This window comes from Triticum aestivum, chromosome 4A (assembly GCF_018294505.1).
Source record: "Triticum aestivum cultivar Chinese Spring chromosome 4A, IWGSC CS RefSeq v2.1, whole genome shotgun sequence".
Lineage (NCBI taxonomy): Eukaryota > Viridiplantae > Streptophyta > Magnoliopsida > Poales > Poaceae > Triticum > Triticum aestivum.
This window is the reverse complement of record NC_057803.1, coordinates 495,613,709-495,631,656: the sequence shown is the minus strand read 5'-3', so window position 1 is coordinate 495,631,656 and position 17,948 is coordinate 495,613,709.

Genomic DNA, 17,948 nt, shown 5'->3' with positions numbered 1-17,948 from the left:
TGGTTACGAAATTCTAACGAATCTTCTTGGTGTTGGATGCTCTTCACAAAGAGGTCGATCCATTATGTTAATGTCTTCATTCCTCTGCTTTAGGGCATCATGATGAAGTCGTCACCCTTTCTTCGGGGGTTCCATCGTACTTACGTAAAAGGATAATGGGTGTCTTCGGAAGAACTGGCCTCTAGAAGGTCGCTTATCTGGTAGATAACACCAGGAAAGGTGGCGAAAAGTAACTCTTGAATTGTAACTGAAGAAAATTTCGAGAGCAAAGTAAGAAGGTACCATGGGAAGTTTCGATCGGGCAGGCAATCGTTCGATGCCTGAAATAGGGCGTGTTAGGGGTTTCAAGGAACGGGAATAAGTATTGTGTCTGATAACAGAATTGTTGATCCTCTCGAAAGGTGGCTCGTGAATTACTTACGAGGCCAAGTGCGAGGAACAACCTTGGGAACAGGGGTTTGCATAGGAGAGTCAGGTTTCGATCCTGTGGAACTGTGGGTTATGGGCCCACCATGTGGGTTAAGAGTAGGAAGAGGGGTGATGTCCTGCATGACCATATAAGCAAGGCATGTCAGAGAGTAACCGGTCAGTTATGTTGGCAACAAAGTCGGTACCAAGGGCGAGGGACGAAGAGAACCATTTTCCTGCTTGTTGAAACGACGCGGACCAATAGGCAAAGTTCTCGTCCATCGGTGGTTGCCGGGATGTCACCAACAATAGTAACAGGGTGTTACTGACAGAATTGTACAACGAGGTGTTTACATAAGCAGGGAAATATTACTGCTTATATATTATAGATCACAAGGAGGTTTAAACAAACCAATGGAAGGAAAATGTGATCATCAGATCAAACAAAACAGTGGAAAGGATAATGTGTTTGACACATATACCAGGGGTATACCCTTTCCAAGGACAACCAGAGCATGATATCCATGACAGGATATAATGTAGAAAACCTTTTGGGTAGGGGAGAGAAATTTCATGACATTATCCATACAACGATGTTTGGATAATTTGATTAAGAAAATTTAGCATTGTGCTTCAAGTGTTCTTATTGATGATAGGAGTACCACATACATGCTTCGAGATAGCACTGACATGGTCTTCAAACAAAGGTCGCGCTTTGGATATACAAAGGATTCATCAGGAACAATTTATAGAATAAATATTACAATTTCCTCATGGAAGAATGGATAATCTTGCTAAAAAGGAATCTATAACAACAGGGCCTCCGGCTGGGTGTGCTAAGCACGCCATCCTGGGTATAAAAGATGGTAATACTCCAAGGTAAAGAGGAACAAATGTTGGATAGCAAGGAACTCAAGGTATAACATAGAACAAGAACAAGTTTTGTGTTGGAGGGAATGAAATAATGTTGTCGATGATAACCCAAATCATCGAGGGCAAAGGATGGTATTTCCCACCAAAAATTCGATAGATATCTTGGAAGACCTTAGTATGCTGATGATGATCATGACACATCTGTCGAGAGGTTTCAAGAAGATGTAACCGATCAGCGATGACATCAAGTCAACGGAATGATGAAGCAAAAAGTTATCAAAACCATGGGTACGACACATACTCGAAATCAAGCTTGTTGCTCAAGGACAATGATATGATGAGGAAGATCGGCGTAAGGTTAGCCTACCGTCGAAACTTTTGCTCCGGGAAGGACCCGGTAGCACAGTTAAAATTAGCACGATAATGATATAGCCAATCAGGCTAGGAATGATGTGATTGGGTACAAACTCATAAGTAAAGAAGATTACTAAGAGTTGTTTAATCGCAGTGCGGACTTGATTCCGTTATCTGTGTTTTTGAGTGTTTAAAAACTCGGAGCCCGTGAAAAATTGGAATCAGTGAGAATGTAGCACTTGATGAAGAACTGATAAGAAGTATGCAGTTCCATGATAATCTCAAGATACCAGGGGGTAATACTCGACGACAGATCATAGTAGTGGTTGGACTAGGGTAATGCTCTGCAGAAGACAAGTGCTTAAACTTGCCCATGAAATGGGGTCAAAGAAGAACATATGGCCGAAACCACGATTGCAAAAGGCGGGATCCCAGATATAAGAACTTATACCAAGGGAAATATTAATTTAAGAGAAGCTTTAATGATAAGATCTACATCGTGTCCATGGGCATGAACACAAAGTTCAAGGTCGACTCCCATTCTTCAATGCATAACCTTTCATTCACTGCTCTAGATAAAAATGATTTCAGTGTCAAAACCTACTTGGTGAATTACCAGAGGAGTATGACCCGTGAAAACTTTCGGGTTCACACAGATTAAGAAAGGCATAGGTTCAACCCATCAGGGTATCGTGGAAACATATACCACAAGCTTCAATCGTAAATACCACCAGCTCGAAAACAGAGCATGGTTGATAAAACAGAGGATACAATTTACCAAAAGCATCATGTATCAGAGGAAAGGCTCATGAGGTTATTGATTAAGGAGGACACTGTCGAATAATAATCCAATAAAGGATCCGACGGTCCATAGCGGAGCTGATGTGAGCATCGGCACACAATCAGTTGAAGAAAGGATGCAAGGGCATCAGATTATAGAACACCTGAATGATTCGATGCTTAGCTATCAAAGGAATTACGATTTCCAAATAGAAGGATCAGAAGTAGACGCTCTGATCAAGGGTGGATAAGTTCAATAGACCTAAGGGTACAATTGACGGCAAACAGAATGGTCGAGAACAAGCTCATGTTCAAAAATGACGTCTGAGCCAGAAAGATAATTTGAAAGGATCAACTGATGATTGCGTGCATTCGCACTCATGTTGAATCAATAGGATCAAAATGACGGTTTCTAAGGATACTGACGAATATTGTCAGACATATGGAAAGCATCCATAATGCAAGCAGACAAGTATTGCAGAGCAATAAGCTACTAAGGATTTTTGGAGGATCGAATAGTATTTCGAAGACCATTGTGAAACACATGAACAACTGGGGGATGAGCGGATACTCGATAAGTGCGAGAATTACCCATAGGGGTATTCAGGTGACAAAGAACAGCAAGGCAGTAAGCTTAAAGGATTATCGAAACAACGATGAGTATTTCGGGGTATCTTGTAATAACAAGACCAACTGGGGATGAAAGTAAGAATAACAACTGCAAGTAGTTATCCATAAGGGTTGACGATGGAAGGGGAAATGCAAACACGATGAACAAAAGTTCTCAGGATAACATCGGAGAGTATCCTCGGAATCCTTCGGCGCACCATGCAATCATCTGGAGTGAGGGGCTCTCCGGGAGGAAGTAATTACGAGATCCTAGAGTCAGAGTTTGTAAAATCATTTAACCTGAATAGAAGAGAGATTAGAGTCCCAGAGCATAGAAGAGAAATAAAGGATCCTAATACCACCCAATGGCGACATGGGCCCGTAAGACACACAGCCATGTTAGTAAAAGTTTTGTAATGACTAGACTCGACTTCGGCCAAGGAGTGTGGAAGGGGGATTCCTACAGGCAGTCGGCTCTGATACCAACTTGTGACGCCCCCAATTCAATCGTACACTAATCATACACGCAAACGTGTACGATCAAGATCAGGGACTCACGGGAAGATATCACAACACAACTCTACAAACAAAATAAGTCATACAAGCATCATATTACAAGCCAGGGGCCTCGAGGGCTCGAATACAAGAGCTCGATCATAGACGAGTCAGCGGAAGCAACAATATCTGAGTACAGACATAAGTTAAACAAGTTTGCCTTAAGAAGGCTAGCACAAACTGGGATACAGATAGAAAGAGGCGCGGGCCTCCTGCTTGGGATCCTCCTAAACTACTCCTGGTCGTCGTCAGCAGGCAGCACGTAGTAGTAGGCACCTCCGGTGTAGTAGGAGTTGTCATCGACAGTGGCGTCTGGATCCTGGGCTCCAACATCTGGTTGCGACAACCAGGTAGAAGGGATAGGGGGAAAAGAGGGAGAAAGCAACCGTGAGTACTCATCCAAAGTACTCGCAAGCAAGGAGCTACACTACATATGCATGGGTAAATGTGTAAAGGGCCATATCGGTGGACTGAACTGCAGAAATCCAGAATAAGAGGGGGGGGGTAGCTAATCCTGTCGAAGACTACGCTTCTGGCCACCTCCATCTTGCAGCATGTAGAAGAGAGTAGACTGAAGTCCTCCAAGTAGCATCGCATAGCATAACCCTAACCGATGATCCTCCCCTCGTCGCCCTGTGAGAGAGCGATCACCGGTTGTATCTGGCACTTGGAAGGGTGTGTTTTATTAAGTATCCGGTTCTAGTTGTCATAAGGTCAAGGTACAACTCCAAGTCGTCCTGTTACCGAAGATCACGGCTATTCGAACAGATTAACTTCCATGCAGGGGTGCACCACATAACCCAACAGGCTCGATCCCATTTGGCTAGACACAATTTCCTGGGTCATGTCCGGCCTCGGAAGATCAACACGTCGCAACCCTACCTAGGCACAACAGAGAGGCCAGCACGCCGGTCTAAACCTAAGTGCACAGGGGTCTGGGCCCATCGCCCATAGCACACCTGCATGTTGCGTACGCGGCCGGAGAGCAGACCTAGCAACCTCCATTTCAAAGGAAGTCACGTTACGCGGTCCAACCCGGCGTGCGCCGCTCAGTCGCTGGCGTCGCGAAGTGCTTCAGCTGATACCATGACGTCAAGTGCCCATAACTGTCCCCACATAGATGGTTAGTGCGTATAGGCCAGTAGCCAGACTCAGATCAAATACCAAGATCTCGTTAAACGTGTTAAGTATCTGCGAACGCCGACCAGGGCCAGGCCCACCTCTCTCCTAGGTGGTCTCAACCTGCCCTGTCGCTCCGCCTCAAAGTAACAGTCGGGGGCCGTCGGGAACCCAGGCCCACCTCTACCGGGATGGAGCCACCTGCCCCTTCAGCCCCCATCTCCGAACAGCATCACAAGTAATGTAATAGTATAAGTGTATAGTATATGCCCATGATCACTTCCCGAAGTGATCACGGCCCAGTAGTACAGCATGGCAGACGAACAAGAGTGTAGGGCCACTGATGGAACACTAGCATCCTATACTAAGCAGTAGGATAGCAGGTAATGGTAACAACAGTAGTAGCAAGGACAGGCTATGCATCAGGATAGGAATAACGGAAAGCAGTAACATGCTACACTACTCTAATGCAAGCAGTATAGAGAAGAGTAGGCGATATCTGGTGATTAAAGGGGGGGCTTCCCTGGTTGCTCTGGCAAGAGAGAGGGGTCGTCAACTCCGTAGTCGTACTGGGTAGCAGCGGCGTCGGTCTCGGTGTCTAGCAGAAGAAGAGGGGGAAGAAACAATGAATACAATGCAAACGGATGCATAACGATGCAGGACAAAGCAAAGCGTGATGCTAGGCGTGCCCCCAACGAGGTATGAGGTGATACCGGTGAAGGCGGGAAACATCCGGGGAAGTATCCCCGGTGTTTTGTGTTTTCGGACAGATGAACCGGAGGGGGAAAGTTGCGTGTTTGCTATGTTAGGGATGTCTGGCGAACGAACGGGTTGCGTATCCGGATTCGTCTCGTCGTTCTGAGCAACTTTCATGTAGAGAGTATTTCCATCCGAGTTACGGATTAAAAGATATGATTTTTAAAAGAATTTATTAATTTCTGGAATTTAATTATTTATTTTATTTAATTCGAAATTGAATTTATGACATCAGCATGATGTAATGCTGACGTCAGCAGTCAACAGGGGTTGACTGGTCAACCTGACCAGTGGGTTCCACTGGTCAGTGACACATTTTAATTAGACATATTAATTAACCTAATTAGTATTAATTAGGGGGGTGGGCCCCACTGTCATTTACTGATTAACTAAAACAGATTAACTAGTTTAATTGGTAATTAGGTTAATCTAATCAGAATTAGTTAAGTTAATTAATTTATTTAATTAATTAACTGGTTAATTAATATTTTTATTATTTTCTTTTAATCTTTCTTTTTGAAACGTTCTGGGGCTGGGCCCCGTTTGGCAGTGGCCCAGAGGGGCGATGCGGTTTACAGGCGCTAGCGGGCGCCGGGTCTCGGGCGTCGCCCGAGCGAGGGGGGAAGCGAGGCAAGGCCAGTGGCAAACACCGGCGAGGAGCGTGGCGCAGGGAGCCGCGCAGCGCGCGGCCGGACGGGGAGGGGTAAGGTGAAGGCCATGGCGGAGCTAGGCGGTCGTGGCGAGGCGCCGGACGTGGCCACGAGCGGTGAAGGCGCGGGTTGCGGCAGATGCAAGGCCACGGCGGGGCCGGGAAGCAGCGGGGGGACGCTGGCTGCACGGGGTGTGGGCGAGGCACAGGCGTGACCCTGGGCCAGCATGCGGTAGGAGCCGCGGTTCGGGGCAAGTGGCGCGGGCGGAGCACGGCCACGGTGGCCTTGGGCGCGGGAAGGTGGTGTGGAGCGGCGAGCATGACGAGCGTGGCACAGCCGGGTGGCCGCGGACGCGCAGTGACGGGCGTGGCGAGAAAGGGCGATGGTGGCGGACGGGCGTGGTGCGAGGAACGAGATAGAGACGGGGGAAAGCGGGGATCGAGGACGCGCTCACCGGGCCCTATAGGCGTGCAACAGCGTGCTCGGGGAGGGCTCGACGGTGGCATGCGCCGGCGATGCGGACGGCGTCCTCGGGCGCGAGTATATCCGTCGAGGGAGAGGGAGAGGGGAGCGCGAGATGGCGGAGCCGTCAAGGGCGACGTCGGAGCCGGTGAGGTGGTCCCGGGCGGCGGCGAGCGTTGGGCGTCGGGGTCGACGGGATCGGGGCCGATCCCGATCCAGATCGGTGGGGGAGAAGGGATCGTGGGGGGGAAGTGGGGTGCGGTTAGGGTTTCGGTCGTGCTGACCGGGGGGTTGTAGGCTGGGGCGCTGGGTGGGCCGGCCCATTCGGGCGGCTGGGGCCAGCTGGGCCACTTGGCCCAGCGGAACAGGGGGGTTCTGTTTTCCCCTCTTTTTTTGTTTGTTTGTTTTGTTTTACTTTTTTTGTTTTAATTTTATTTCCTAATTTGGTTTAGTTTGGTAAAATATCCAATTAGCACCTAACATAGTAACATTAATTATACCACTGCCACAACAACTTTGGCACCTAGCTAAATAGCTTAGTATTTTGTAAAATATATTAGGAGTATAACTAATTGTTTTTGTTGTTGTTTTATTCACCTTAGGGTATTTAATTATTTTATAAAGATGTTGTTTCTCCACCAATAATATCCATGATTTCTTTGTCACATTAAGAACATTTTAGTTTTGACTTTCGATAACTGTAATTGTTTGACTTGACTTTAAATTTGAATTTGTACGAGATTTGAATCATCGCAAGATTAACAACAGTAATCGTGGTGACGTGGCATCATTAGCAGAGGTTTACTGTAGCGTAACTATCCGGGCGTCACACCTAGAGGCAATAATAAAGTTATTATTTATTTCCTTATATCATGATAGATTGTATTAACCGGAAACATAATACTTGTGTGAATACATAGACAAACTAAACGTCACTAGTATGCCTCTACTTGACTAGCTCGTTAATCAAAGATGGTTATGTTTCCTAACCATAGACATGTGTTGTCATTTGATTAACGGGATCACATCATTAGGAGAATGATGTGACTGACTTGACCCATTCCGTTAGCTTAACACTCGATCGTTTAGTATGTTGCTATTGCTTTCTTCATGACTTATACATGTTCCTATGACTATGAGATTATGCAACTCCCGTTTGCCGGAGGAACACTTTGTGTGCTAGCAAACATCACAACGTAATTGGGTGATTATAATGGAGCTCTATAGGTGTCTCCAAAGGTACATGTTGGGTTGGCGTATTTCGAGATTAGGATTTGTCACTCCGATTGTCGGAGAGGTATCTCTGGGCCCTCTCGGTAATGCACATCACATAAGCCTTGCAAGCATTGCAACTAATGAGTTAGTTGCGAGATGATGTATTACGAAACGAGTAAAGAGACTTGCCGGTAACGAGATTGAACTAGGTATTGAGATACCGACGATCGAATCTCGGGCAAGTAACATACCGATGACTAAGGGAACACCGTATGTTGTTATGCGGTCTGACCGATAAAGATCTTCGTAGAATATGTGGGAGCCAATATGAGCATCCAGGTTCCGCTATTGGTTATTGACCGGAGACGTGTCTCAGTTATGTCTATATTATTCTCAAACCCGTAGGGTCCGCACGCTTAAGGTTTCCATGACAGTTATATTATGAGTTTATGAGTTTTGATGTACCGAAGGAGTTCGGAGTCCCGGATGAGATCAGGGACATGACGAGGAGTCTTGAAATGGTCGAGACATAAAGATCGATATATTGGACGACTATATTCGGACATCGGAAAGGTTCCGAGTGGTTCGGGTATTTTTTGGAGTACCGGGGAGTTACGGGAATACGGGGGAAGAAGTATATGGGCCTTATTGGGCTTTAGGGGAGAGGGAGAAGCATGCTGCGCGCCCCCCAAGGCCTAGTCCGAATTGGACTAAGGGGAGGGGCTGCGCCCCCTCCTTCCTTCTCTTCCCTCTTCCCCTTCCTTGTCTCCTACTCCTACTACATGGAAGGACTCCTAGTTGGACTAGGAAAAGGGGAATCCTACTCCCGGTGGGAGTAGGACTCCCCTAGGGCGCGCCATAGAGAGGACCGGCCCTCCCCTCCTCCACTCCTTTATATACAGGGGCAGGGGGCACCCCATAGACACACAAATTGATCCTCGTGATCGTTTTCTTAGCCGTGTGCGGTGCCCCCTTCCACCATACTCCTCGATAATATTGTAGCGGTGCTTAGGCAAAGCCCTGCAACGGTAGAACATCAAGATCGCCACCACGTCGTCATGCTGACGGAACTCTTCCCTGACATTTTGCTGGATCGGAGTCCCGGGATCATCATCGAGCTGAACGTGTGCTAGAACTCGGAGGTGTCGTAGTTTCGGTGCTTGATCGGTCGGGCCGTGAAGACGTACGACTACATCAACCGCGTTGTCATAACGCTTCCGCTGTCGGTCTACAAGGGTACGTAGACTACACTCTCCCCTCTCGTTGCTATGCATCACCATGATCTTGCGTGTGTGTAGGAATTTTTTTGAAATTACTACGTTACCCAACAGTGGCATCCGAGCCTAAGGTTTTATGTGTTGATGTTGTGCACGAGTAGAACACAAGTGAGTTGTGGACGATATAAGTCATACTGCTTACCAGCATGTCATACTTTGGTTCGACGGTATTGTTGGATGAAGCGGCCCGGACCGACATTACGCGTACGCTTACGCGAGACTGGTTCTACCGACGTGCTTTGCACACAGGTGGCTGGCGGGTGTCAGTTTCTCCAACTTTAGTTGAACCGAGTGTGGCTACACCCGGTCCTTGCGAAGGTTAAAACAGCACCAACTTGACAAACTATCATTGTGGTTTTGATGCGTAGGTAAGATTGGTTCTTGCTTAAGCCCGTAGCAGCCACGTAAAACTTGCAACAACAAGTAGAGGACGTCTAACTTGTTTTTGCAGGGCATGTTGTGATGTGATATGGTCAAGACATGATGCTAAATTTTATTGTATGAGATGATCATGTTTTGTAACTAAGTTATCGGCAACTGGCAGGAGCCATATGGTTGTCACTTTATTGTATGCAATGCAATTGCGCTGTAATTCTTTACTTTATCACTAAGCGGTAGCGATAGTCATGGAAGCATAAGATTGGCGAGACGACAACGATGCTACGATGGTGATCAAGGTGTCACGCCGGTGACGATGGTGATCATGACGATGCTTCGGAGATGGAGATCACAAGCACAAGATGATGATGGCCATATCATATCACTTATATTGATTGCATGTGATGTTTATATTTTATGCATCTTATCTTGCTTTGATTGACGGTAGCATTATAAGATGATCTCTGACTAAATTTCAAGATAAAAGTGTTCTCCCTAAGTATGCACCGTTGCCAAAGTTCGTCGTGCCCAGACACCACGTGATGATCGGGTGTGATAAGCTCTACGTCCATCTACAACGGGTGCAAACTAGTTTTGCACACGCAGAATACTCAGGTTAAACTTGACGAGCCTAGCATATGCAGATATGGCCTCGGAACACTGAGACTGAAAGGTCGAGCGTGAATCATATAGTAGATATGATCAACATAGCGATGTTCACCATTGAAAACTACTCCATTTCACGTGATGATCGGTTATGGTTTAGTTGATTTGGATCACGTAATCACTTAGAAGATTAGAGGGATGTCTTTCTAAGTGGGAGTTCTTAAGTAATATGATTAATTGAACTTTAATTTATCATGAACTTAGTCCTGGTAGTATTAGCATATCTATGTTGTAGATCAATAGCTCGCGTTGTTGCTTCCCTATGTTTTATATATGTTCCTAGAGAAAACTAAGTTGAAAGATGTTAGTAGCAAAGATGCGGATTGGATCCGTGATCTGAGGTTTATCCTCATTGCTGCACAGAAGAATTATGTCCTTGATGCACCGCTAGGTAACAGACCTAATGCAGGAGAAAATGTAGACGTTATGAACATTTGGCTAGCTCAATATGATGACTACTTGATAATTTAGTGCACCATGCTTAACGGCTTAGAATCGGGACTTCAAAGACGTTTTGAACGTCATGGACCATATGAGATGTTCCAGGAGTTGAAGTTAATATTTCAAGCAAATACCCGAGTTGAGAGATATGAAGTCTCCAACAAGTTCTATAGCTAAAAGATGGAGGAGAATCGCTCAACTAGTGAGCATGTGCTCAGATTGTCTGGGTACTACAACTGCTTGAATCAAGTGGGAGTTAATCTTCCAGATAAGATAGTGATTGATAGAATTCTCTAGTCACCATCACCAACTTAGTAGAACTTCGTGATGAACTATGATATGCAAGGGATAACGGAAACGATTCCCAAGCTCTTCGTAATGCGGAAATTGACGAAGGTAGAAATCGAGAAAAACATCAAGTGTTGATGGTAGACAAGACCACTAGTTTCAAGAAAAGGGCAGAGGGAAGAAGGGGAACTTCAAGAAGAACAGCAAGCAAGTTGCTGCTCAAGTGAAGAAACCCAAGTCTGGTCCTAAGCCTGAGACTAAGTGTTTCTACTGCAAAGGGACTGGTCACTGGAAGCGGAACTACCCCAAGTGATTGGCAGATAAGAAGGATGGCAAAGTGAACATAAGTATATTTGATATACATGTTATTGATGTGTACTTTACTAGTGTTTATAGCAACCCCTCAGTATTTGATACTAGTTCAGTTGCTAAGATTAGTAACTCAAAACGGGAGTTGCAGAATAAACAGAGACTAGTTAAGGGTGAAGTGACGATGTGTGTTGGAAGTGGTTCCAAGATTGATATGATCATCATCGCACACTCCCTATACTTTCGGGATTAGTGTTGAACCTAAATAAGTGTTATTTGGTGTTTGCGTTGAGCATGAATATGATTTGATCATGTTTATTGTAATACGGTTATTCATTTAAGTAAGAGAATAAATTGTTGTTCTGTTTACATGAATAAAACCTTATATGGTTACACACCCAATGAAAATGGTTCATTGGATCTCGATCGTAGTGATACACATATTCATAATATTGAAACCAAAAGATGCAAAGTTCATAATGATAGTGCAACGTATTTGTGGCACTGCCGTTTAGGTCATATTGGTGTAAAGCGCATGAAGAAACTCCATGCTGATGGGATTTTGGAATCACTTGATTATGAATCAATTGGTGCTTGCGAACCATGTCTTATGGGCAAGATGACTAAAAACACCGTTCTCCGGTACTATGGAGAGAGCAACAGATTTGTTGGAAATCATACATACAGATGTATGTGGTCCGATGAATATTGAGGCTCGCGGCAAGTATCATTATTTTCTGATCTTCACAGATGATTTGAGCAGATATGAGTATATCTGCTTGACGAAACACAAGTCTGAAACATTTGAAAAGTTCAAAGAATTTCAGAGTGAAGTGGAGAATCATCGTAACAAAAATAAAAGTTTCTACGATATGATCGCAGAAGTAAAGTATTTGAGTTACGAGTTTGGCCTTCAGTTAAAAACAATGTGAAATAGTTTCACTACTCACGCCACCTGGAACACCACAACATAATGGTGTGTTCGAACATCATAACCGTACTTTATTGGATATAGTGCAATCTATGATGTTTCTTACAGATTTACCAACATTGTTTTGGGGTTATGCATTAAAGATAGCTGCATTCACGTTTAAAAGGGCACCATCTAAGTCACCATCTAAGTCCGTTGAGACGACACAATCTGAACTATGGTTTGGCAAGAAACCAAAGTTGACGTTTCTTAAAGTTTGGGGTTGTGATGCTTATATGAAAAAGTTTCATCCTGATAAGCTCAAACCCAAATCGGAGAAATATGTCTTCATAGGATACCCAAAGGAGACTGTTGGGTACACCTTCTATCACAGATCCGGAGGCAAGTTATTCATTGCTGAGAATGGATCCTTTCTAGAGAAGGAGTTTCTCTTGAAAGAAGTGAGTGGGAGGAAAGTAGAACTTGATGAGGTAACTGTACCTGCTCCCTTATTGAAAAGTAGTACATCACAGAAACCGGTTTCTGTGACACCTACACCAATTAGTGAGGAAGCTAATGATAATGATCATGAAACTTCAGAACAAGTTACTACCGAACCTCGTAGGAAAACCAGAGTGAGATCCGCACCAGAGTGGTACAGTAATCCTGTTCTGGAGGTCATGTTACTTGACCATGATGAACCTACGAACTATGAGGAAGCGATGATGAGCCCAGATTCCGCGAAATGGTTTGAGGCCATGAAATCTGAGATATGGTCCATGTATGAGAACAAAGTATGGACTTTGATGGATTTGCCCGATGATCGGCAAGCCATAGAAAATAAATGGATCTTCAAGAGGAAGACGGACGTTGATAGTAGTGTTACTATCTACAAAGCTAGAATTGTCTCAAAAGGTTTTCGACAAGTTCAATGTGTTGACTACGATGAGAGTTTCTCACTCGTATCTATGCTTAAGTCTGTCCGAATCATGTTAGCAATTGCCGCATTTTATGAAATCTGGCAAATGGATAAACAAAAACTGCATTCCTTAATGGATTTATTAAAGAAGAGTTGTATATGATACAAGCAGAAGGTTTTGTAAATCCTAAAGGTGCTAACAAAATGTGCAAGCTCCAGCGATCCATCTATGGACTGGTGCAAGCATCTCGGAGCTGGAATATGCGCTTTGATGAGATGATCAAAGCATATAGTTTTATACAGACTTGCGGTGAAGCCTGTATTTACAAGAAAGTGAGTGGGATCACTATAGCATTTCTGATAAGTATGTGAATGACATATTGTTGATCGGAAATAATGTAGAATTATTCTGTAAAGCATAAAGGAGTGTTTTGAAAGAAGTTTTTCAAAGAAAGACCTCAGTGAAGCTGCTTACATATTAAGCATCAAGATCCATAGAAATAGATCAAGACGCTTGATAAGTTTTTTCAATGAGTACATACCTTGACAATATTTTGAAGTAGTTCAAAAATGGAACAGTCAAAGAAAGAGTTCTTGGCTGTGTTACAAGGTGTGAAATTGAGTAAGACTCAAAACCCGACCACGACAGAAGATAGAAAGAGAATGAAAGTCATTCCCTATGCCTCAACCATAGGTTCTATAAAGTATGCCATGTTGTGTACCAGATCTATTGTATACCCTACACTTTGTTAAGAAAGGGAGTACAATAGTGATCTAAGAGTAGACCACTAGACAGCGGTCAAAATTATCCTTAGTGGAATAAGGAAATATTTCTCAATTATGGAGGTGACAAAAGGTTCGCCGTATAAAGTTACGTCGATGCAAGTTTTGACACAGATCTGGATGACTCTAAGTCTCGATCTAGATACATATTAAAAGTGGGAGCAATTAGCTAGAGTAGCTCCGTGCAGAGCATTGTAGACATAGAATTCACAAAATACTTACGGATCTGTATGTGACAGACCCGTTGACTAAACTTCTCTCACAAGCAAAACATGATCACACCTTAGTACTCTTTGGGTGTTAATCACATAGCGATGTGAACTAGATTACTGACTTTAGTAAACCCTTTGGGTGTTGGTCACATATCGATGTGAACTATGGGTGTTAACCACATAAAGATGTGAACTATTGATGTTAGATCACATGGCGATGTGAACTAGATTATTGACTCTAGTGCAAGTGGGAGACTGAAGGAAATATGCCCTAGAGGCAATAATAAAGTTATTATTTATTTCCTTATATCATGATAAATGTTTATTATTCATGCTAGAATTGTATTAACCGGAAACATAATACTTGTGTAAATATATAGACAAACTAAACGTCACTAGTATGCCTCTACTTGACTAGCTCGTTAATCAAAGATGGTTATGTTTCCTAACCATAGACATGTGTTGTCATTTGATTAACAGGATCACATCATTAGGAGAATGATGTGATTGACTTGACCCATTCCGTTAGCTTAACACTCGATCGTTTAGTATGTTGCTATTGCTTTCTTCATGACTTTTACATGTTCCTATGACTATGAGATTATGCAACTTCCGTTTGCCGGAGGAACACTTTGTGTGCTACCAAAAGTCACAACGTAACTGTGTGATTATAAAGGATCTCTACAGGTGTCTCCAAAGGTACATGTTGGGTTGGCGTATTTCGAGATTAGGATTTGTCACTCCGATTGTCGGAGAGGTATCTCTGGGCCCTCTCGGTAATGCACATCACATAAGCCTTGCAAGCATTGAAACTAATGAGTTAGTTGCGAGATGATGTATTACGAAACGAGTAAAGAGACTTGCCGGTAACGAGATTGAACTAGGTATTGAGATACCGACGATCGAATCTCGGGCAAGTAACATACCGATGACAAAGGGAACAACGTATGTTGTTATGCGGTCTGACCGATAAAGATCTTCGTAGAATATGTGGGAGCCAATATGAGCATCCAGGTTCCGCTATTGGTTAATGACCGGAGACGTGTCTCGGTCATGTCTACATTATTCTTGAACCCGTAGGGTCCGCACGCTTAAGGTTTCGATGACAGTTATATTATGAGTTTATGAGTTTTCATGTACCGAAGGAGTTCGGAGTCCCGGATGAGATCGGGGACATGACGAGGAGTCTTGAAATGGTCGAGACGTAAAGATCAATATATTGGATGATTATATTCGGACATCGGAAAGGTTCCGAGTGGTTCGGGTATTTTTTGGAGTACCGAGGAGTTACGGGAATACGGGGGAAGAAGTATATGGGCCTTATTGGGCTTTAGGGGAGAGGGAGAGGCAGGCCGTGCGCCCCCAAGGCCTAGTCCGAATTGGACTAGGGGGAGGGGCTGCGCCCCCTCCTTCCTTCTCTTCCCTCTTCCCCTTCCTTGTCTCCTACTCCTACTACATGGAAGGACTCCTAGTTGGACTAGGAAAAGGGGAATCCTACTCCTGGTGGGAGTAGGACTCCCCTAGGGCGCGCCATAGAGAGGGCCGGCCCTCCCCTCCTCTACTCCTTTATATACAGGGGCAGGGGGCACCCCATAGACACACAAGTTGATCCTCGTGATCGTTTTCTTAGCCGTGTGCGGTGCCCCCTTCCACCATACTCCTCGATAATATTGTAGCGGTGCTTAGGCGAAGCCCTGCAACGGTAGAACATCAAGATCGTCACCACGCCGTCGTGCTGATGGAACTCTTCCCCGACACTTTGCTGGATCAGAGTTCGGGGATCGTCATCCAGCTGAACGTGTGCTAGAACTTGGAGGTGTCGTAGTTTCGGTGCTTGATCGGTCGGGCCGTGAAGACGTACGACTACATCAACCGCGTTGTCATAACGCTTCCGCTGTTGGTCTACAAGGGTACGTAGACTACACTCTCCCCTCTCGTTGCTATGCATCACCATGATCTTGCGTGTGCATAGGAATTTTTTTGAAATTACTATGTTACCCAACATAAAGCACGAGAGTAAATGACAAACTACTCCAGAAAGATATAAGTGAAGATCATGCGAGTAGTTAAGTAAATAGATAGCTATGTGAGGACTCTCTCTTATTTAAAACTTTCAGATCTAAATATTTTATTAAAATAGATAGCAAAATGAAAATAAAATGACATTTCAAGAATAGCACACATCATGTGAAGAAGCAAAAACTTAGGATCAACCGATACTAACCGATAATTGTTGATGAAGAAAGGTGGGATGCCTACCAGGGCATCCCCAAGCTTAGATGCTTGAGACTTCTTGGAATATTATCTTGGGATGCCTTGGGCATCTCCAAGCTTGATCTTTTGTGTCTCCTTAATTCCTCTCATATCACGGTTTCCCTAAATCTCAAAAACTTCATCCACACAAAACTCAACAAGAACTCGTGAGATAAGTTAGTATAAACCAATGCAAAAACCTTATCATTCTCTACTGTAGCAAATCACAAAAATATATATTCAACATTGCATACTAAATGCCTCTGCATATTTAATACTCCTATCCTCAAATAGAATCATTAAACAAGCAATCATATGCAAACAATGCAAACATAACAACAATCTGCCAAAACGGTACAGTTTGTAAAGAATGCAAGAGTATCAATACTTCCCTAACTAAAAAAGTTATGAAAATTTACCACACTCTAGAAAATTTATCAGAGCTTATTTTTCAAAAAAATTCAACATTTTATCACATTATGACTTTTCTAGGGAATTTTTGCAACATCGATAAACTTTCTGTTTTGAAACAACAACATGTAGACTTGCAAAATAAGCATGGTAAAGGCTATCCTTGACATTTTTATTGAAATTAAAGATGCAAAAAATTATTATAAATAACATCAAGCAAATCCTAACAAAATAAAATGACGCTCCAAGCCAAACTCATATCATGTGACGAATGAAAACATAGCTCCAAGTGAGGTTACCGATAATGTTGAAGACGAAAGAGGGGATGCCTTCCGGGGCATCCCCAAGCTTAGTTGCCTGGATCTTCCTTGAATATTACCTTGGGGTGCCTTGGGAATCCCCAAGCTCAAGGTCTTGTCACTTCTTATTCTCCTCTTATTGACATCTCACCCAAAACTTGAAAGCTTCAATCACACAAAACTTAATGGAACTTTGTGAGATAGGTTAGTATGGTAAAGAGCAAACCATTTCACTTTGGTACTGTCAAAGACAAGATTCATAATTTTTTACACACAATGTCTACTGTAGAATATCATTTCCACAATTTATATTGAGCAGTATAAGCCATAGAAACTAGAAAGCAAGCAAACTATGCATTGAATACAGAATCTGTCAAAAACAGAACAGTCTGTAGTAATCTGTAACCCAACCATATTTCTGCTACTCTAAAAATTCTGAAACATTAGGAAGACCAGGGAAATTTGTCTATTAATATTCTAAAAAAGAATCAGTATTTTATCACTCTTCTGTTAAAAATGAAAATTATTTTCCTGAGCGCAAAAGTTTCTGTTTTTCAGCAAGATCAAATCAACTATCACCATAGACCATCCCAATGGTCTTACTTGGCACTTTATTGAAACAAAAGCAATTAAACATGATTACTATAGTAGCCTAATCATGTGAACACACAAAAACAGTAGGTAAAAGTGTTGGGTTGTCTCCCAACAAGCGCTTTTCTTTAATGCCTTTAACTAGGCATGATGATTTCAATGATCCTCACATAAAAGATAAGAATTGAAACATAAAGAGAGCATCATGAATCATAAGTTCCTCTCTCATAATAATTTTCAGTAGTATCATAAGTAAATTCATCAATATAACTATCACATAAAACATTCTTTTCATGATCCACAAGCATAGAAATTTTATTACTCTCCACATAAGAAAATTTCTTCTCATTCACAATGGTGGGAGTATCATAGGAAACTCGAATACTATAAATTGTTCCCACATTAAGAGAGTAATGTTCAGTAAGAGGGT